Source organism: Agelaius phoeniceus, chromosome 6, assembly GCF_051311805.1.
Source record: "Agelaius phoeniceus isolate bAgePho1 chromosome 6, bAgePho1.hap1, whole genome shotgun sequence".
NCBI classification, from domain to species: domain Eukaryota; kingdom Metazoa; phylum Chordata; class Aves; order Passeriformes; family Icteridae; genus Agelaius; species Agelaius phoeniceus.
The window spans coordinates 60,201,902-60,224,439 of NC_135270.1; the positions used below are offsets into that span (position 1 = coordinate 60,201,902).

At 43.9% G+C, this 22,538-nt stretch overlaps 1 long non-coding RNA gene across 3 annotated transcripts in view; it reads left to right on the forward strand.

Moving 5' to 3' along the window:
- LOC143694251 (uncharacterized) overlaps window positions 1-22,538 on the forward strand; it is a 102,104-nt gene that overhangs the window by 64,932 nt on the left and 14,634 nt on the right. For all 3 annotated transcript variants that reach the window (XR_013182598.1, XR_013182599.1, XR_013182600.1), the window contains exons 5-6: window positions 9,639-9,730; window positions 13,815-13,874. This is a non-coding gene — a long non-coding RNA (uncharacterized LOC143694251). The remainder of the gene's footprint in view (window positions 1-9,638; window positions 9,731-13,814; window positions 13,875-22,538) is intronic.

Sequence of the window (22,538 nt, forward strand, 5' to 3'; positions counted from 1 at the left end):
TTCATAGCATCTTGCAGTCTCCATTTTCATTTGTGGGGTGGTTTTTTTTTGCTCCCACATTCACTATTTTATTTTTCTATTCATCTGCACAGTTGTTGCTTATCAGCCATGGAAATTTACAGATATTAAATTAGCTACAGGAGGGCTCTGATATTGTTCCCTCAATGCTAGAGAAACCTATTGAGAACTAAAGGGAAAATTATTAATGAAAACTGAATGAGAAGGCTATAAAGTTCAAACAAAGTGTGTTCCCTACCTCACAAGATCTGGATGCATGCAAAATTTCATGAAAATTACTCATAAAATGGTGTATTATGTTTTGCTTCTTCAACCAAAAGCATTGGTGAAATATTTTCCATTCAGTGCAAAATATATTGGATGATAATGATAATTAATGTAGTGAACCATTTAACAAGGAGATAATACAGGATATGAAGGGTTTATTATAAAAAATGTGACCCTCACCACAGGACTTGAACTTGCTACTTTTGACAATATAAAGCAAAGCCTCTGCCCTCTGGGCTGGAAAATGTCTTCTCCAGTTGAGATGCAGATCATGAAAGACTGTCATGGAAATGAACTTTGATTTTATGTTAAAAGGTGTGGGGAAAGAGACTAAATCTGTGTGTTTCTGCACTGGTAGGGTAAATATTCATCACTTTAGGGGATTAGGGTGGTTATGTCTGGACCAAAATGGAGGATAAATTTTAAGATATTACCTCTCCACTATGATGCTGATGCTGAGCATGGTGTGATCTTTCTATGTGATCATAAGCTAAAGCCAAATAAAAGCAATTCCCACTTGTTAGAGTCTCCTTTAAAGGCAGTCAGAAGTCTGAAGCTTCTGAGCTTTTTGGACTTGCTGGGGTGAACTGAGTTTTGTTCTGTTACACAGAGTTCTTCCAAGACATAAACAAGGAGAAAAGCATATTATATTGAAAAAATTATAAAGATTCCTTTGCAATTCTCTCATGTTATTGTTTTGACACAAAGGATGTAAGAGAGAACAGGTAAAGTTAAAATTGGGTTTTCAGCCTAGATTTCCTAGCTCATTCCTTAGCTCTATATTGAGGGAAAATGGCTAGAGCTGTTACTGAGTTTAGCCACAACACCTGAACCAAACTGATAATGAATCCAGGAGGATGAAATCAGCTTCAACAGCTCCAAACCTGCAGCCATCCAGACAGAACTAAACTTCCAGAGCTCTACAGAACATTGACCCAGCCTTAACACCCATGAACCTTACCAACAGCATGACCTTGTTACCACAGGCAGAGCCATGTCCTGTCCTGAAATTCAGAGCAAGTTCCATTGCTGGTACTGGAGAGGCTGGAACCTTGTCCAGGATGTTGAACAGAGCGCAGAGAGGGCTGAAACCTGTCTGAAAGCCTGGGTGAAAGGCAGACAAATGTTTTTACAAATTAAAAACCGGCGTGGCAGAGGAATATGGTCAGAAACTACAAAGGCCTGGGGAGGTTGATGCTCAGGGCAGCCTGCTGGCTCCAACATGCAGCTCAGGGCTCCCAGCGAGCCATTTTAATTGAAAGTGAGAGCATCCGTGGCAAAAGGTTGGGAAGTCCTGCTCTAATTGACTCTTTCTGGGGTTAACCATGACAAGAGGACGAGTCAGATCCCAGCTCTGCTGTGGGTTCAGTCCTCCCCCATCATTAATTACTTGGGTTGCATTTCTTAATCAGCTCGGCTGGGATCTATGGGAGCGATCCCTGGCGCCGCGCCAGCGCCGCCGCTCCGGCTGGATCAAACACAGGCACAGGCAAGGGGAGGAGGGCAGGCCTTGCTTGTTATTCCTTCTCCCTTTGATGCTGAACGAGTTGGGTTTCCAGCACAGACCTTTCTGTGCAGCTTCCATCCCCACACCAGAGCTGCAGGATCGCTGCCCTCGCGGCCTCTCTCCGGTTGTGTCTTTAATTGACCTTCCAGCGTTTTGGAGGGTCGTGGTTCAAATGAGCTGGTTTCTGTCAAGGATCTGGCAGGGCACTTGGTTCCAAAGTGCCACAGATCCTGATGCAGCTGTAAATCAAGGCAAAGAGGCCCTGCAGGCTTCTCCATACCTGATCTCAGCTATGCCTGCCCATGGAAAGCAGGTTAGAACCTTTAAGGTCCTTTCCAACCCAAAGCATTCTATGATTCTGTCTGCCTGTGATGCTTGCTCTGCAACACCTGGAAGTGGGATTCCATCCGCACCTGCAGATTGGATGGAAAATCGGGATCTTCACAGCCAGACAAATCACAGAGCTGAAAGGACAGGTTTGGAGAGTCCAGGTACCAGCAGGGCAGCAGGAAGGGACCAATTTTGCCATTGTGTCCTGCCTTGCTCAGGACTGCTGCTCAGGAATTTTCTCTGGGTTTCTCACCCCACTTTCATCCTCTTTCTTCACTACACTTATTTTTTCAACTGAAGACTAAACAGTTTTGTCCTCTGTGTGTTAAACAGGAGGCTACAACTCACTCCACACAAGTTTGAGGAACTCACCAGACATATAGGGATTGAAGGGGATGGAAGAAAAGATTTTATACCTTTGTGTTGCGTTTCTCTTGCAGTCAAGACAGTAAATCAAGTCCATTACCAGAAGTTGTCCTCTACCATCACATTCCTGGGAAGAATAGCTGTTTGGACATGGTTAATGGTTGGATTCCATGATCTTAGAGGCCCTTTCCAACTTAAATGGTTTTATGATTCTTAGGGAGATTTTCATAGAATCATTTAATGGCCTGGGTTGGAAGACCACCTGAAAGACCATCCAGTTCCAATCCCCCTGCCATGGCAGGGACAATTTCCACTATCCCAGGTTGCTCCAAGCCCCATCCAACCTGGTCCTGGACACTTCCAGGGATCCAGGGGCAGCCACAGCTTCTCTGGGCACCCTGTGCCAGGGCCTCCCCACCCTCACATTCCTTCCCACTATCCCATCTATCCCTGCCCTCTGTCAGTGTGAAGCCATTACCCGCTGTCCTGTCACTCCATGCCCTTGTCCAAAGTCCCTCTCCAGCTCTCTTGGAGCCCCTTAAGGCACTGGAAGGAGGTTTCTCCCAGGAAAGGCTCCTCACTTGGATGAAGCAGCTCAAGCCCCTCCACTTCTCTTGTTGCAGGGAGGATGAGAAGCAAGCGCAGCTCATTTCAGCATTTCGATCTCTCAGATTTTGTTGTCTCATTGTGAGACCGGTCCAGGGGGGAGAGGAATGGTGAACCCAGAACAATCACAGCACATTTACTGTAAGGGATTAGGTGGTTTTTTTTTCCCCTTGGAAATTTCACAACTGGCTTTAATTAAGTTCTTCCAAGCCCAGCAGAGGCACACGGGCATTAGAGAGGGAGCGGGTGTGTGCACGCGCGCGTGTTTGCCGGATGGGATTTTTGAGAGTTTTCCTCCCTCTAATGAAAGTTTCCTTGGCTGTCCCCGTTAGAACAGGCTGTAGCCAAGCTTCTGGTGGGCTGACACCCCGTGGCTTGGCCCTGGGGTCACACACTTGTGCCAGGTGGTGAAAGAGCAGCATTTCTCTGCTCATGACCCAACAGCCTGTGCGAAATACGCAAAGAAGTTATAAAACTGGTAAGATATGTATTTCAAAGTCCTGCCCTGACATATTTTTATTATTTCTTTCAATATACTCTTTGGATTACTAACAGTATGTGTCTTTTAAACAGCCCCTGGGACCTGCCTTCCTTCCAAAACCCCTAAAAGTTGCTGGTTTTGCTGTCAGTCCTGCTTGTAAAATGTGTTGTCTGAAACCACCTCTTCCTCAGCAGGATATTTTCTCAGTAGTTTTCTCTCCACCTCTGCAAATTCATGTGCTTTCCGTTTGTCTGCACCGGGGTTGCTAATCAAGGATGTCATGAGCTCTCAATGAAACAAAGTCTTTGGACTTGGGGACCCAGAAAAATGGACACAGTGTACTCCCAAAATGTTCTTAGTAGCACATGTGAATTTCTTTGCACTCAAATTAAGCAGGATTAAAGCAGCTAAACTGTTGTTGCTCAGTTCTCTTGGATCATGTGACAAAGCCTGAATCGCTTTTAGTCACTGGTATAGGCCTAAGTCAGTCCCTTGATCTCCAAATTAATTTTTGAATTGAATGATTGTGTGGGGTTTTTTTGTCCTAATTGAGTCTTCAAGTGAAAAATGCTTACCAAACAGATGGAAAACTGAGGACAAAAGGCTCTATTATGTAATAAAAAAAGGGAGAGTTCACTACAACAGTTTGAAATTAGTACTTGGAGGCTTGATTTATTTTTTTTTCCCTTCATAAGATCCCAAACAGTAAGCGATATGCAGCGTGTTTGGCACAGCTTGGTGGAAAACCATGAGAAAGGAAGAAGGTGAAAAATTTGTACCAGCACCTCTCACAGCAGACACTACAAAGCATCTCAGTAATTTATTGATTCACTCCTCATTTTTCATTAGTTGATGTGGCAGAAGCAATATTCCTTTTTCCCAGGAAGAAAATGGTTTCAAGGGTTAGCAGTGCAATGCTCAAAGGTGGTTCATGGGTATGAAAAACTCCCAAACTTCCCCTGGGAAATGCACTGGAGTGTCTCAAGTTCTGTGGGACCCTTGGGGTTTTCTTGCTGTCCCCAAACACTGGGCTGGAAGGGTGGGGAAATACCTGGAATTTCTTCAAGGAGCTCGCTTTCATTTCTAGCTGCAGAGTTAATTAATATCCCTGTCTGCTAATGAGCAGGAGTAAATGGGTTTTATTGACAACTCCTGAGTCAATGGGGTTTATTGATAACTACTGAAGTCCAATCAGAAATCCAGGTTAAAATGAGCCATGCTTTATCCAGCTGTCTCCTTGGCATACAGCTAACAGATGGAATTGGTTTTTTGCCCCAAAAATCCCTGTTGTTGCTCCCTGCAGTTTAACACAAAGCTAATCTCTGTAGTTGTGCCTGTGCTAAATATTTTCCAATGTTTAGAGCACATATATTTGATAACTCTTTACTTCCTATTGCCTTGGCAACTGAATGCTTTTAAGCCGTTCCAAGTTACAATCATTGCTTAATATAAAAAAAAAAAAGAGAGAAACCACCCAAATATTAATTGATTTTTGGCCATGGTTATGGGAAGATCATTGACTCTGGTGAGGTGCAGAAGCCACCAGCACCAAAAGGTGCCTCTCTATATCTTGGCATTTCCTGCAAGGTGCTGCTGCCACATTTTGTGTGATTTTTACAGTTTTGTGGTTGGATGAAGCTTGGACAGGAACCATCACTTGTGTTGGGCTCTTCCACAGCCCTTCGTGTTTTGGTCCATTTATTGTGTGAATGTGATCCATGGAGCTCCTGTGTTCACCTGGGACACCATATTGCTCACAAATACTGTGCAAAGAGTTTGATTCTGCTTATTCCAAGAGTGCTCAAATCTCCTGGCATAACTTGTTGATGAGTAATGGAAAGAGTCTGGCTAAGTGTGTTCCTGTATTTAAGATGATTTTCCCCAGTGAAGCATCTGGGAGATGCTTGGGACTTAAAAGGTTCACAAAAACCTGTATGGCCTCAAGTCCTCCTGCTGGCCATCATGTCAATGCTAGGGTTTCTCCTTCACTGGGACCTTGTGCTCCTGTTGGAGAAAAGGAATAATTCTTGCATATAGAGAGGGAGCAGGAGGGTCTGGGCTACAGCCTCTGGATGAGGAAAAGAAGAGAGCAAAGTAACTGCAGACAGAACAAGTAATGACAATTTCTTTCCTGAGGTGAAAATGAGGCACTGAGTTCAGAACAAGTAGGACTTTGTTCAGGCAATTAAACTGGCAGAGGGCAGGATTAGATGGGTTACTGGGAAGAAATTCTTCCCTGTGAGGCTGCTGAGGCCCTGGCACAGGGTGCCCAGAGAAGCTGTGGCTGCCCCTGGATCCCTGGAAGTGTTCCAGGCCAGGCTGGAGCAACCTGGGATAGTGGAAGGTGTCCCTGCCCATGGCAGGGGATGGAATTGAATGAACTTTAAGGTTCCTTCCAACCCAAACCACTCTGTGATTCTTTGATCCTAATTAGTGAAAATGGGATATCAGCAGGATGGGGAGGACCTGCTGGATCTAAAACTCTGCAGAGGGATATTTGCCTGGGCCCAGGGCCATGGTGGTGCTTTTGTTTGGTACAAATTGAACAGGGTCCATGCACAGGGAAGACCACCAGGATGGGATGATTGCCACAGCAGCTGCCCTGCTCCTGGCTGAGCTGGGCACTTGGGAACCTTGTGGGTTTGCAATGCCAGCCTTAGCACCCACTCTCAGCAGAGCCCGACCACCAAACCAGCTCTGCTCCCTCTCTGCTCCAAGCTCACCCCAACAGTCTCCAAATCAGATCCTGTAAATCAGCTCTGCTTAGTTTTCATTATTTTCCTGAATTAGAAGTTCAGGGAAGGCTTATTCTCCTTTTGCCTGAAATAGCAGCACATGAGCTGGGCAGGAACAGGTCTAACCTTTCAGCAGAGTTCAGGCTGTGCCACGTCAGCGATTGTTCCTCGCCATGGCAGTGTAAAACCCTTTTCCCTTTCACTTCACATCATTTCTTTCTGCAGAACTGCTTTCAGTGCAGATAATGCACACAGAGGTACAATGCAGGCAGTTGTCTGAGAAAAGAAACCCGTTTTCTTCTAGTGGGTGGTAGGTAAGAATTACTAATCCAATCTGCTTGAGTTAACGCAAAACAAGGATTAGGGTAAAGTTCCCGAATATGTTAATCTTCCTTTATAGGGGCAAACTTTAGCACCGCTATCAACCCCGTGGTTTATAGTTCATGGGAACAATGAACCAATTAAACTCGAGCAGAAAAAAATCTTGCACAAGTTTTCTGATTGTTACCTAATACTTTGAATTCTTTTGATTCTTAATTATTTGCCACTGTGTCGGTAGACGGGGGAAATAAAACGTTGTTTATTATTCATTAGACTGTTTCTAAACATATCCATAATTAACTGCATCTTATTGTAGTTGTTCTTTTCATCTCTTCCTTTATGAAAGTAGGTATTAAATGACACATAAGGGCCTGGAGAACTGATATAATTGTTGGCAGTGGAAATGGATGGCTTACTGGAATTGTTGTGCCTATTCATAGTCAGCTAGTTGTGAAAAAAAAACTCAGCTTGTGTGAAGGAAAGAAAAGGGAACATTCAGAACCATTTCTCTTAGGTTTTGGGAAAGAAAAATTACCTAATTTCACTTTTTATAAATGAGCACTCAACAGTAAAACATCCTCTGGCCATAAAGAAAGAAGCCTTAAATGCTGCTTTAGCCCTGTTGGTATCCAAAATATTCTTACTTACTGCTACTCTTACAGCAATCCATACAAATTGGAAAATTTTACTCTGTACTCCGGATTTTTTTCTGCCTTTCAAATTTCTGACTGGGGAACAGAGCAAAAGGAGAATAATTGGACTTTCTGCTTGAGACAGAAATGTCAAGGATTTACTTTTAGATGCTAAAGGGTCTATTCTCCTGTCAATACCTGCGTGTGGATCTTGGGAACATCAATTAGAGAAATGTAGTCCTACAGCAAATGTTACACTGCAGGATTTCAGCAACTTCTGTGCCAGTGGGTCAGAAAAGGCAGTTTGATTTTTGAGTAGTAATGTAGATGTTTTACCTAACCAGCTATTGATCCTGGCAATAAGTAGACAGCAGGGTTGTTTTGCAGTATCACTATGTACTTGTGCTTGTTAGAGACTGAATCCCACTGCAATCCAATGGAAAAGCATTTTCTGAGGGATTCTGATGTCACCACCACTTCTGGAAACCTCAGTAATTACTGAGGATTTAATTGGACCTGAAAGAGAAAGGAAGTAACCCCCTACTAAATACATTTTTTGTGTCCAACCTATGTTCCAATGCAATGTGCTTTACAAAATTACTCAGGATGAGACATGTTGGATATTGCAATTCAAGCTCCAGTTCAGTTTATTAAGTCACATTTATAATGTTCTCAATTAAGAGAACTGCAGGTTAGGGAATACAACAGGTCACAGCAGGTCAGAGTACAGGCCTCTGTAGCAGAGCACTTGTCAAAGGCTCTTTTTATTTAGTAAAAATCAGTCAGCTTTTACATCCCCTTGGTGAAAAGTGGGCCCTTGTGCAAGGCACTGAGCTGACCCCTTCAAGCTGAAGTTAAACTTCTCAGCAGGAAGCAAGGACTCCTCGGGGGCAGTGACCCAGTGTCTTGTTTTCAGTCCTTTTGTTCGACTCTCTTGGTTTCTGCTTTTCACCTGAGAGGAGCAGACAACTCAGCCCTCGCTCTCCTTGGGTCTGGCTGCTCCATGCCTTGACTCTCCAATTCCTCTCTGTGCTCGGCAAAAATCTTTGGGAAGGTGCAGGTGAGGTTGGGGGACTTTTTTAGACTGACATCAGCATGCCATCAGGAAGTGCAGTGCTCAGTGCACAGATAATCAGAGAATCCTTCAGTTTGAAAAGAAATTTGAGATCATTGAGTCCAGCTGATGCCAAAGCCACCATTAACCCGTGTCCCCAGGTGCCACATCCACACGGCTTTTAAATCCCTCCCTCCTGTGCCAGTGCTTGACAACATTTTAGATGAAGAATGTTTTCCTTATATCTGAACTAAGCCTCCCCTGGCACAACTTGAGGCTGTTTCCTCTTGCTCTATCACTTGTTACTTGTGAGAAGAAACCAACACTGATAATAAGGGAGTGGATTTAGTGGGAAACAAAGCACACCAAAATCTCAACCACAGCCAGGACATCTCTCCCAGTTTGGAGTGCTGTTTTCTGGGAGCTGAGGGAAGCACTTGGCTGGGGGGTGACAGGTTAAGTGTGGTCTGTCTGCGGGCCAGACACTCTGAGGTGTAAACTGGGAGCGCTCCCAAGACGCTGAGTTACATCTTCTGGAGAGCTGCCCTGCTCCGTCAGCCTCCGCCGTGCCGGGGCCCCGTCCTGGGAGCTCTGGAGCCAGTGGGAACAGATGGCACTCAGCACTTGGCAGCATTAGACCCCAAATCCCAGGTCCTGAATCTTTTTTTTTTTTTTTTTTTTTTTTTGTCTAACCACCAAAAAATCTCTTTCAGTTCACAAGTGGCAAAGCAGCAGCAAAACCCAGGTGGAACGAGACGCGCTGGACGAACCTGGTTTGCTGCTGGAATAAATCTGCAAAAGTAGCGAGTGCTTTTTGCAAGCCCTCCAGTGCACACAGCAGAAATAGTCCAAGTTTGAGGCTGGGGGACTTTTCAAGCTCGTTTCCCTGCTGTGGCACATAACGAAGAGACAAAAACCCCTTTCTGTAGCCTCCGCTGGCTGCGACATTTGTTGGTGTCTGTGGATCTTATTCAGAGCGCTTTGTGCAACACTCGTAGTAATGTAACTGTATTGTGGCAGGAGACTGGAGAGGGCAGCGGATCACTCGCTCGAAAACATGACCTTTTAATTTAAACAAAAGACTTGAAAAAATGAAAGTGGGTCTTAAATGCAGTTTAATCAGTCAGGCGAAAGATGTCTAATGAAGCTGCCAGACAGATTTGTAGCCAGACTGTCACTTTACCCATCATGTTTACAGCCTCCAGTGGTGAGATTAGGACTGGGTGAAGGCACAGTCTATCCAAATTTCCCCAGTCTGCTCCTCTACCCTGTCTGTTGAGTTTTGACAATTTGACAAATTATTTTGTTGTGTTGTCTCTAGACCTGGAGGAGATGAGCGTGTCACTCCCACCTTTGAGTGCAGCTGAGCGTTGCCTGATGGAGCGAGGAGACACCCAATGCTACAAAATCAAGGTAAACCCTCTTAGACTTTCTGCTTTATGACATTTTCCCCCTAGGTGATCTGTGCTAAACCCCCTGCCTCTTGAATAAGGACAGCTGAAAAGTTTCAGAGCAATTTCTAAACATCTTGATTTCCTCTGCTGTGAATCAATGAGCTGTTTTTTCACCAGGATCTCTATTCCTTACTTAAAGCCACTGGGACACTGCAGTGATGAACAGGACAGCTGTGGAAACCTTTCAGCAGCTGTGGCTGCATCAGAAGATGCCTACACCAAGAAGGGACTTGGTTTAATGAGAACCTTTAATGAGAAACCTCCCCCAGAGTAAAATTCCCAGCTCTGTGACCATCATTGCGGTGACGATCGCGCGCTTCTCGCCAACACCAAATTGGTTCTGTCTTAGAGTTTCTGGATGCAGGATTGTTATTCATTTTGCAGGGAATATTTGCTCCTTAAGAAGTTTTCTGTGGCTGCCCGTTGTGGAAGCCAACCTCTGTGTTTATCCACAGGCTAAGCAGGGCTCAGACACGCAGCGTCTGAGCTCCCCCGCACAGCCACGGCGGTGAACCCCGGCTGGAAGGGGAGGAATTGCCTCTCTGGAAGATGAGAGGGGATCCATTTTCCATGCTAGCTCTTTCCTGGGGGGCTTTGCCAAGAAGAGAAAAAAATACTCACAGTTTTCTGTCTTTTCACCCTTTTTTTTTTAAAAAAAAAAAGAACATCAAAGTTATCACTCCTGCTTTCTCACCATAATCCCACAAATCCTAATGTATGTCTCCCAGTCCTTTCATGCTAAAAGCACAAGAGTGTGTGTGTGTTTTGCAGCATTTAGGAGGGTGCTGGCTGTTTCCCCATTTGCATACACACTGTGTCACTAAAAGAGCCAAACCAGGAAAAGCAGTTCAAACTCAAACATTTCCTTATTCTTCTCAGGTATTTTAAAGCCAATTTTTATTTTAAAATCTCTAATGTGACATGATATCTAATTCTGCTTCAGTGGAACAAGACAAGACAAGTGGACAAAAATGACTTTTCTTGTGAGTTGCTTTTTCATCCTTCTCCCTCTCCCTAAACATTTTTTTTTCCCCTAAGTTTCATGCTTAGCAAAAAACCCCTCTGTAATTGTCTTGTCATGATTGTAGCTTTCCCCATTCACCGCCACTTTACAGGGAAGCCCCGGGAAAAGAATTCTCAGAAATGAAATTTCATGCTTGCATGTGTTTCTGTGATCTGCACTGTGTATGATCTCCGAGTGGAAAAACTTCTCTAAAAATAACTGGATTACCCTTGCTCCGACGCCATCTGAGCAGATCCTGCTGCCCGCCTGTGATCTCTGGGCCACCACAATCGGGGTGACAGGCATTGAGGACAGGCCCTGGCGGTGACACCCCCGCCCTCACCCCCCTGGGGACACGGGCTGGGGGAGTGGGGCAGCCCCTCTCAGCAGAGCACGAAGCCCTGACCTGTGGCAAGCGGGGAAATAGCCTTGTTACCTGGTTATTTGGGAGCACCTGCGGTGGTTTGCATCAAAGATTGTTTTTAGGCTTATTTTCCTATCAGGTCTCCTCAGTGCAAGGGCTTTTTTGAGGGGTTTGGACAATGAAGCCTGGGGGATGTGTGTGTGTGTGCAGGGCATCATCCCAACCCTCCCCATCCATCAGGAAGGCTCCCATGGAGCCCGAGGGCTGGACCTGCCCCCTTTGGTTGTAAAACCCTCTTTTCTCTGCAGCGTCCAGCCCTGGTCTGGGGCCTGCAGGTGGTATTGCAGCCCAAGAAATGATAGAGCCCAGAGATCCAAATATTCATCTTTCAAGACGTTTTTCTTCTTGCCTTACAACCCTTCTTCCTACACGAACACACCCTTTGGCTTTGTTAGGATGGGAACTGCAGATGCCACAGCAATCAGCTTCCTCTTTCCCTGCTGCCCAGCGATTTCATGGCAGGTTTTCCTGCCTGGAAGTAGAAATGACTTTGCAAGTCCTTGCTCCTGTGATGCCACCCAGCAATGGCACCTGCCAGCTGGGCCAGCGGTGCCCACAGGACAAAAAGAGTGTGTCCCTCACTGGCATGGCTGTATCCAACCCTGACCCACATAAGTAACAGTCCCACAAGGGCTACCTTGAAAAGGGATTAGGTAGGAGTGGGTAGGAAAAACCACAGAGCAGATGAGAGCAATAACACATTAGCAGGAGCAGGAAGGCTGGTCCGGTGACTGAACACCAGACTTGGACTCAGGAGATCAAGGTTTAATCCTCCATTCTTCCACAGATGTTGGCAAGTCACTTAATCTCTCTGTGCCTCAGTTCCCCATCTGGAAAAGGAAGATAATGGTAGTTCTTTTGTCTGCACTGTCTGTTTAGATTTCTAAGTTTTCCAAGGCCAGGGATGCTTCTTCAGGAGCGTATGGATGGCACCTACCTCTGCAGAGGGAATCACACTGCAGCCTTCCATGCTGGAAATGATAATTAATAACAGAACTATCAGTCCTTTAATCATCAGGGAACCCACGCTGGCTTGCAACAAAATTTGCAATTAGTGCATGATCGGACCTTTAATTGAAGTTGAATAAACACTTCATATGACATAATGGGAATTTCCAGAAAATGTTTTGTGGGGTCTTGGGACTCTCTGTTTGCATCTTCAGATGACCACAACTGTCATTCCCCATCCTGGAATTCCTGAGAGCCATTTTCAAGATGGGTGTTAAGGCAGAAGTTGTAGTGAGGGGGTTTTAACTGACAAGAAATATCAACAACAGCTTTGCCTGTGGCCCTTCCTAACCCACCATGTATTCAGAAGAAATCAGAGCAACTCCTGCTGTGGGGGTCTGCAATCCCCCTGCTTTGAAACCCTCTGTTTCTCCATCACCTGAAAAGTTTGGGCTGAATTCATAGAATCATGGAGTCATAGAATATCCTGGGCTGGAAGGGACACACAAAAATCATTGAGTCCAACTCCTGGCCCTGCACAGGACACACAATGTAACCTAGAATATTGAATTTAATGCTCTCAGGGTTATGTATATGTTATATTATTAATGGTGATGTTGCTATTACTATGGGGAACCTACCACAGCCAAAATTACCCAGGTAACTTTTCAGGAGAAAAAAGCCCAAAGTAACTACTTCTAGAACTTTTCCTTTGCTGATGTGACATGAAAGAAAAATATTTTGAAGTCTGTTCACTCTGCTTTCCAGTGGGAGAGAATTGGTATCTGTCCTGATTATACTTAGCATCTACCAGAGTCTTCACTGAGGTTAAAAGGAAATTTCAGCAGGTAGGATTATCTCCAACAAGTGTTACATCCTGCCAAATTGTGTTTGGATTTTGTTAGACTTATTTACTTGTTCACAACACCCAGGGAAGCAAAGACATTTTTCCTGTAAAGAATTTGGCTGTGTTTGAAGACATGGGAACTGTGTTTTTCGGGTGAATCAGACTCAGGTGGACTTTGTCAAAATATTGATTTACTGGCTTTACCTCTCTCTTCTGCTGGATGTGCCATGGCTCCTGTGAGCAGTGCTGAGCTGCAGGAATACCTTCTGGTGGCAGCTTTGGCTTAGGACAGTTCACTTGAAGTTTTTGGGATTAACTAGTTTATGGTTGTGTCTTGCCTCCAGCTGGTCTCCAGAACTGTGGGATGTCCTGAAATTCCCTCTGTGTGTCCTGTCCCTCTCTCCATCTCCTCTGACTCAATCCAAGAACCTCAGTGAAAATGAGGCCTGATGGTGATGCCCTCACTGATGGATCCTCACATAAACCCCTTGACTTCAGCCCTCTGATCTTCCATCCATCTCCTGTTTTTCCTGTGCTTGTCCCTTGTGCACATCCTTGCTTTCCAACACTTCCCATCTTGCTGTTCAATCCTGTATCCCAGTTTTATTGATGAGACAACAGGCTCTAAGTGAGGTCTGGGCCTCTCAGTCCTTCTCTTGTTGTCTCTGTCCCTGATGAAGTTCTTCTGTGCTTGTTTTATGCATCAAAGGTAGGTGGTTCTCTCACATATTTGTTTTTAAGGAATGATCTAACTGGAGAACTGATGCCAAGTGTGTGCCCCAGCTGCACCTTATACTTCCAAATCCTCTTTTGTTGAACAGGTGAGGAGCTCTGAGACTCCTGGACTCACAGCAAATTCCTAATGAAGAGGGAAGAGTGGAGTAAGTGGAGACATTGCCTTTTCAGTGGGTTACATGTCCCTGCAATGGAGTAAATGCCCTGGAGTGAATGTTCTGTGTGTGCATGATAAGTCTTAACTAGCCCTGGTTATGTGCATCTTGAAAAACATGGCAAGAAAATTACAGATATTTTTCTCTTTATTTCTAAATTCCAAGTGTCACTTTTTTAAAATTTTTTTTTCCTGTGACTAATTGCACTGAAATGTGGGTTGAAGAGGGTTTTGGGTTTACCAGTTGGTTGAAAATTATGAATAACTAAAAAAAAAAAGTCTTTTTCCCTATTTCTGCTGAAAATTGTCTCTCATTTATTTGAGCAAAACCTCTGTCATGCCCCCTGTCCACAGTAGTCTGTGTTCTTGGCATCCTCCTTGTCCCATGGGGCACTATTTTTGGCATCTTCCAGCTTCCTTGAGGTACTGTATTCTTGTCTCTGAGTCAAAAGAACTGGGGGGGTTGAGGGGGTGCCAGGTGAAAATAAATCCTGGAAACATTTATACTTTTCCCCCTGTAAATTTTCCATGAAGGAAGGAAATTTCTAAACAGCTGCAATTTACAGTGCTTTGCTGCACAAGGGGTTTTAAAACATCAGATCTATTAGTTCTAGTCAATATAGGCCAAGTTATTCTGAGAGATGAAAATTCTACCTAGATCTTAAATCTTTCCTGGCAGTGACAGATGCCAAAGCCTTTCTGGAAAAAAAAATACAATTGTTTTGTCAAAGCTCACTTTATAAATACCTTTTGCTGGAATGATGATGCTTTGTTTGAAACACACTGCAGAAAACTGACAGTGGGGATGGAAAACGCTGACCTAGTTTTATCCAGAACAAAAGCAGGATTTATTTTTTTGTACAATTTTTCCTCTTTTTCTTTTTTTTTTTTTTTTCTCTCTTTCTTTCCTTGTAAGAAAAGAGAGTTCAATAAATGCTAGGGCTTAGGGAAGAAGCTGGTAGTGGGAAGAAAAGCCAAGCACCTTCATGGTCAAATGTCCACAAGAAACCTTTATAATCTATCTGGAGCTCTTGGGCAGGTCAGTGCTGCCCTCTCTGAGGCGTTGCTTTTGTTGTAACACCCTCAGTCTTCAGCCCTACAAAACACCTTCAGCTTCTGCTCTGAGCTGGATTTTTAGAAAAAATAAGATTAAAATGTGAGTTGAGGCATCCCCTTTAAATGAGGTGGATGTGTGGGATCTGATTTGGCAGGGATGGATGAGGACTGGATGCCAAGCCAGGGAATTTTTCATTGGTTCTGCTGGAGACCAGGGGGGGATCCTTCTGAGTCCTGACTTTAAAAAGTTGTCATATTCCTGCCTTTGGGCTCAGGAAATCCTCTTCAAATTCCTGGTAAGGAAAGGAAAATTAATGGGAAAAAAGTCCAGCAGAGCTGTGACCCTTTAAGGTGCAACTTCTGTATCTGCTGAGGGAAAAACAGTCCTTGCTCCTCTCCTTTTTGTATCATGCACCTGCTCAAGTCACATTTTGTGGAATTAAGGGCATGGGATCTGAGGTCAGGCCCTTCACTGGAGGTGCAGAATATTCTATGACTCCATGATTCTATGAGTTCAGCCCAAACTTTCCAGGTGATGGAGAAACAGAGGGCTCCAAACTGATAGAGGGCACTAAGGGTCTAAATTTTGAGGGGAATTGTTGCTCCTCTGATGGTGCTGGAGGCCACGTTGGATGGGCTTGGAGTAACCTGGGATGGTGGAAGGTGGTGGAATGGGGTGGAATAGGGTGGACTCTAAGGTCCCTTCCAACCCAAACCGTTCTGGAATTCTATGGTGTCAAGACAAGAGGGGCTGGAGAGGATAAATGAGCAGAAATCCTTCTTCCAGAAAAAGAGTTCAGGAGACACACAGAAACTCAACCAAAGCTTTCCTTCTTAAGTGTGCCCAAGACATAATTAAAATTAAGATTTGCAGTGAAGGAGCACTACAACATTGCCTAATTTTTTCTCTTCATGAGAGCTTCATGAGTACTTGGGCTCCACCAAACTCATAATTGCAATACCTTGTTGCTTACAGCAGGCACATCTTCCAGAGCATTCCAGGTCATTAACAATTCCCTCTCTGCTTTTTAATCTCTGGCTGAGTTGTCAGCCTCGAGTGTGAGTTCCTCCCTGGAATGCTGCTCCTTTATTGCTCATTGTCAGGAAGTTTTCCCTTGGGATTTTCCCCCACTGTGGGGCAAAGTTTGCATCTCAAGGCATCAGTTTCCATCATGGTGTTCATCATGAGCTAAGGACATTTTTGTGAGATGAAACCACATGAGGGCAAAACGTGGTAAAATTCAGCCTGCCTGCTCCAGGCTGTAAATGAAGCTTTTATTTTTTTTTTTTTTTTTTTTTTGTAAAAGAGGATAATTTGAAATACTGTAATATTATAATATTGTAATATTATTGTATATTAATATTTGCTGCCACTGATTCTTCTTCTGTGCTGTTGGTAATATTGGCTTGCATAGGGCAGCAGAGTGTTTTTAAAAATAATATTGAAAATTACTGGGTTTTATTTAGTAGTATTAAAATTCATTAATTTTTACTAAAGAATTACTAATGTTTATTAAACATTACTACTTTTACTTGTTGATATTAAAAATAATATTTTCAGTAATACTTTTAAATTAATATCTTTGTAATATCAGTAATTTAATATTAAATTTAATGTTTAATTTAATATTTAATTTATTTAATATTATTTAAATAATATTTATGTGGAATATTTAATGTTAAAATTAATGTTAAATTAAATATTTTGCTAATAGTAGTTTGCTAGTTCCAGAAATATGAAACTATGGAGAGGCTTGTAGAGCATTGAGATCTACACAAATATAATGAAAAAACTCTGAAGAAAGGGAAAGGGAAGGGAAGGGAAGGGAAGGGAAGGGAAGGGAAGGGAAGGGAAGGGAAGGGAAGGGAAGGGAAGGGAAGGGAAGGGAAGGGAAGGGAAGGGAAGGGAAGGGAAGGGAAGGGAAGGGAAGGGAAGGGAAGGGAAGGGAAGGGAAGGGAAGGGAAGGGAAGGAAAGGAAAGGAAAGGAAAGGAAAGGAAAGGAAAGGAAAGGAAAGGAAAGGAAAGGAAAGGAAAGGAAAGGAAAGGAAAGGAAAGGAAAGGAAAGGAAAGGAAAGGAAAGGAAAGGAAAGGAAAGGAAAGGAAAGGAAAGGAGTGTCCCAAACACCTTTGGGTGCTGAAGTTGTTCTCTTAAAAGGGTGGTAATTCAGAAAGACACCACAGCAGAGTGTGGAGCCCCATCGTGGTCAGTGCCTCATTAATCCCCTGCCTGTTGACCAGGTTGAATCACAGAGCAGGGAGAAAGGGAGAAAACTCCATTTGTGAAGCCAGCAGAGGGACAAAACGAGGTGCTGGACCCTCCCAAAGGCACCAGGGTGCTGAGAAAGCCTCGTGTGTCACTGGTTTGATGTGTTGGTTCTCCTCACAGAGAATTCAAAGCGGGGACACATCTGAAAAGGAAGATAGCCTAATGAGTAAGACATTTGGTAAATAAGACCAATTAAAAATCAAAAGCAGTACACATCTGAAAAGGCAGATAATATGGTGGGTAAGACATTTGGTAAATAAGAGCAAATAATGATGTTCTAAACCTCAACCTAACACACTCGTGTCAACACTTGCAGCCTCGCCCACAGCAGGTTTGTACCATTCCTAAAACACACACAGGTTTTTGTCCTCTATGGGAAATATTTTGTTGCCTTCTAATCAGGTTTTTTACTTCACTTTTGGGGGTGCAGTAGGATCCAAACAGGGGAAAGTAGGCTTCCCTTTTCCCCCCTCTTTTGTTGGTTTGTTTGTTGTGTGGTTTTGGGGTTTTTTGTTACATTTAGAGTACATGCAAGAGGAAGCTGTGGTGGAAATGCTTGTATGGTTTTATTTATTTAGAAGTGCTTTTAGGACCAACTTTTAATCTTTAAACAGATGTATTTATGGGGCTATCAGGTTCTATAGAAAATGATGAAGCCTTTCTTACCCAAGACCTCATCTGTCCTTCTGGTGTAGAGAGCTTCCCAAGAGCTTCAGGCTCAGCCTAAAATGAGTCTGGTCCTCAAATAATCCTTGACCCTGGCTTTAGAACTGTGAGACAAACTGGTCCATCTCATGAGGCAGTGGCAGAGCCCTGAGCACCCCTTTGGTTTCATGGAGTCATCATTTGGAGTCTGGGTGGTCCTTACATTGACAAACTGTTCATCCCAAACTGGATCTTCCTGTTGATTTAAAATCAGTGTGAAGCCCACCATTCTGTGATGTTAAAATATCCATTCCTGATCTGAAGACCTCAGGAGCTAGACAGTTCTCCAGTTTGCTCGATTTCTGTCACTGAAGTTAATAATTTTCAGCATTAAAAATATTTACCTTATTTCTAGAATTTCTCTGGCCGAGTTTTAAAGGTGTTGCTTCTTTATACATCTCTCTTTTGGTGTCAGAATCCATGTTTCTATCAAGTGTTTTCTTGGATTAAAGTACCATCTAAAATCCTCTGTCTGGACAAGTGCTGCAAACCACAATTAGACCAGAATTGCTGCCTGACATTTTTCACATTGCAATTCCAAATAATCTGTGCAGAGCTCAGCTCACGTGGTTCTTAATGGGAATTTTTTTGATGGAGGAGTGGCCGAAAAAAATAAATCCATTTTTTCAAATTCACCTCTGCTTTGAACTGCTATTGGAGAATACTTTGAAGGCTTTTTCCTTGTTTTGTTTGTTTGTTTAAAGCATGTCTTGCTGCTAGGAAGTGAACATTTGAGCTCAGCAGTGGCTGATGACAGATGTTACCCAGCAGTGCTTCTCTGCCAGAGTGCCTGAGTGGGACTCCCAAGGCCGAGTTTCCAGTTTCAGTACTAGGAAAAAAAAAGAAAAAAAAAAAAGAAAATATGAACTCACTCTGCAGTGTTTCAAGGGTTATATAGGAAATTTTTGCTCAGCAGGTTCTTATTTGAGGACGATTCAAATTCAGGCTTTTCCCTGGCAGTAAAAATGACAGAGGAATAACTCAGAGAGAAATAACTCATTCAGAAACAGGAAGAAAAATCAAAGTATAATATTCCATAGCTTATATTTTATTTTCTGGAACATGGCATGTGTTGATTTCAGCAAGCCTGAATAGTGATAATGCCTTTTTCTAGCCTCATTCTCTTCCTGAACACACTTTGGGGCCATTTCCATAAAGGCACAGGCTGCAGCTGGTACAGGTGGAGGGATGTCATGTATGTAACATGCAGCTGGAAAAGCCCAGCTCCCTGGCATTTTCCTGGAATTTTAATAGCTGTAACATTCTGCTGTATAGGCAGACCTTTCCCTACACTTATTTTGTTGCTGGGTCACAGCTCTTCATCCCCCAGGAGCCAGTGTTCCCCCGAGGTGACCCCGGTCCCTGGCGAGCAAACACCTGGGAAATTACCCATATCAGCCACTCCAGCCACAGGTCTTGATAAGGGAAATATCTCTGCAAACTCAGGGCTTTGGTAGTGATCAGGGATGGATTTGTTCCATTTTCAGGGGGCTGTGCTTTGGTCTGCCATCCTGCAGTCCTTTCAGGAGGGGACTCTCTGTTTTGCTGCTTGTTGCCCAGCACACCATAGACAATAAATCTACATTCAATTCGTGCTGAATTTATTTGTCTGTAGACTTCAGATGTTTAAAAGTAGACCCAAATATTGTGTGAGTCCCAGATGACTTATGGATAGCACAGGATACAGCACTCCATCCTGAGATTCTCACCTCAGAACCTTTAAGCATTGGTGGACCTGAGCAAAACTTAAAGGAAATTTTGCACAACACCCTGAATCTCCATAAATCTTCATAGAGTAAAAAAAAAATTACTAAATCCTTCATTTATGAAGTATTTAAAAGAATTGTAGATGTGGCACCTGGGGACATGGTTTAGTGGTGGCCTTGGGGGAACTTTTGAACTTGGTGATCTTGGAGGGCTTCTACAACCTGAGCAATTCTATGATTCCATGTAGATACACACTACAAAAAAAACCCCAAAACCAAAAAAAAAAAAATTAATAATACAGTTTAACACTCACTGGTAAAATAATGACTGCAGGTGCAAGTGTGCACATGGAGACAGAGTTCACACATGAGTGGATAGACAAGCTGATATCCTGGTTCAAGGTAAGGACATACCCTGTGCACAAATATATGTACAACCTCAGCAAATTCGTTGTAGAACAAATTAAACCCATCACCAATAATGCAAGGAAGAAAGAAAGATTGTGTGATAATGAAAGATATGACCTGATGCAGTTATCTTTGTTCCCATCATTAGGAGTACCAGAAAAAAAATTAGAATTTAAATCTCATCAATAAGAACACTGTTGCACACCTGGGGTCTAAACATTTGGTAAGTGCTGTATTAGTGAAACCATCTCCAGGGTTACAGGGTGGATGAAAACTGAAAGCAGCAGCCACCTGCAATTTTAAATCTCTAATTTGGGAAGATGTGTCTGTGCCTGCCTGTTTCAAAAGCCCCAAACAAGCTGCATCATCACTGCAATCACTGTGATCCCAACACATCCTCATCCCAGTGCACAGGGATTTAGATGCACACTGTGACTCTGTGTCTTAAGATGAGACTCTGCACCCCTCTGAATGCCTTTAATTCCAAACCACCAGGGGTTATATTCCCCTCTTGATGTGCTGGGATTTATATCCTGGTAATACCCACGGGAATTGCAAACATGAATCCCTGTTGGAAAAGAGGAATCCTCACAACTTTTAGTTGCTGGAGTTTTCTCATGTTTCTCATCCATCATGTTTCTTGTGCTCATTAACAAGCTCACAGTTTGTTGATGAGAACTATTGAAATCTACATATTCCTGGGTGAAATTCTATTATTTTAAGGTAGGGAGTGCTTTTCAAAGCAGACAGCATTTTGTGGATGCTGATAATGACATGAAAAGGTGCACCTGAGCACCCTGAGAAGGGTGGCATTTCTAAATAATCTGCAGAATTACATTCTGATCCCCACCTGGGCTCTCAGGTCTCACCAAAAGAAAACTTAGTGGGTGATTTTTCACCCTGAGGAGCCATGGTCATAAGGTGTGTGCAAAATGGCTGTCAAAACACTAAAGGGAGCAGGCTCCACGCTGCATTGTTGTTGTTGCTTAACTCAAGCTGCACTGAATTAGCAGAACTGTTTTTCGGGAACAAAATGACTTTTATTCACTAGCCCACAGCTGGTCTTTGCTCCCAGGGAGCAGTGCAGTTGTCTCAGTCCCTGAGAAGTTCTGGATGATGTAAAAAACCCCTCCTTCCTCCCTGTCCCCCAAAGTTACCTTAATCCAGCCCAAGCCATTTCCATCCCACGGACATGAAGGGACCCTCTCGCCTCGCAGGAGCTCAGTCCCAGCTTTGTGCCTCCCATGGGCTGAGCAGGCTCTGGATTGAGCCAAACACCAACCAACACCCCCTGCACCTGGTTTTGATCCTGGGGACCATGTGGGTTTGCCTGCTTGTGGCAAACAGGTGTCAGGGCTGCAGCACAAAATCCTAAAACGGACTCAATAAAGCCACGCCTGCAAATCCTTTGTCGGTGGAGTCTCCCATAGATCCTCTCCTCTCTGGCCTCTTTCAGCATCTCTGTGAAACCCAAAGATAACCTGATTAGGCAGCATCACTTGGAGTGCCAGCAGCTCAGACATCACACGCAGCCTTTCCCATTTGCCACCACGCAGAGCTGCATCCCTCACATCAGGGCAGCCTCACGGAGCGACAAGAGCTCATTGCAGCTGAACCTGAGTGAGGCACAGGTTATGCTGCTGCTCACAGGAAGGGATTTCAAAGACTCTGGAGCTGTAGCACTGTCTCTTTTTTTTGTTGGAGGTGTCAATTCAGCTCAGCCTGCCCTGACAGTAATCACATCCACAGCAGCATGTGCCAGTAATATCCTCTGCTGCTTCCTTCCAGCTCGCACGCTCTGTCCTGTCTCCTCCAGAGGTGACCTCACCTTGTCCCTGCAGCATTTTGTCATTTTGCAGGAAAACTGCAGCACTGTGAGGGAATTGAGTGGAAAGCCATCAGCTTTTGGAAAGCTGCAGCTAGTAAGAAATGCCATCAGGTAATGTCACCTTGCATTGTCCCAGCTGTCCTTCAAATGCCTTTTCAGAGAGTTTAAAATCCAGTTTGTAGTCTAGTCTTTGTTGACAAAATCTAGCAAGCCCTGAAAAAGGTAAAAAAAAAATAAATAAATACCATTCAAGGACCTTTAAGATCTATCCTTGAGGATTTTGCTCCTCTGAATCATGGAGCCCTGTGTAATGGGGGTGAGAGACCTCAGAATGTCCTGAGTTGGGAGGGACACGCCAGGATCGAGTCCAACTCCTGGCCCTGCAGAGGATAAAACTTCCCTGAAAGCCAGGGCAAAGTCAGCTCCCTGGACAAGAAATGAGCACCACACACCTCACTTCTTTCTACTCCATGTTCATTTTTCAATCTCGCTTTCTTTCGTACCCAAATCACTCCAAGAAAGAATTCTCTTTCTGAAGAAAACCCAACCAGTGCAGCCAACTGCACTGAAATAAAAGGAATGAAGTGCCAACAGTTCTGCTTTTGCAGCCCCAGAGTGAGCTCACATGTTGTAGGTCATGCTGTGGCCTGATCAAAGTGAATTTAAACCAAAGTGAATTTAAACCA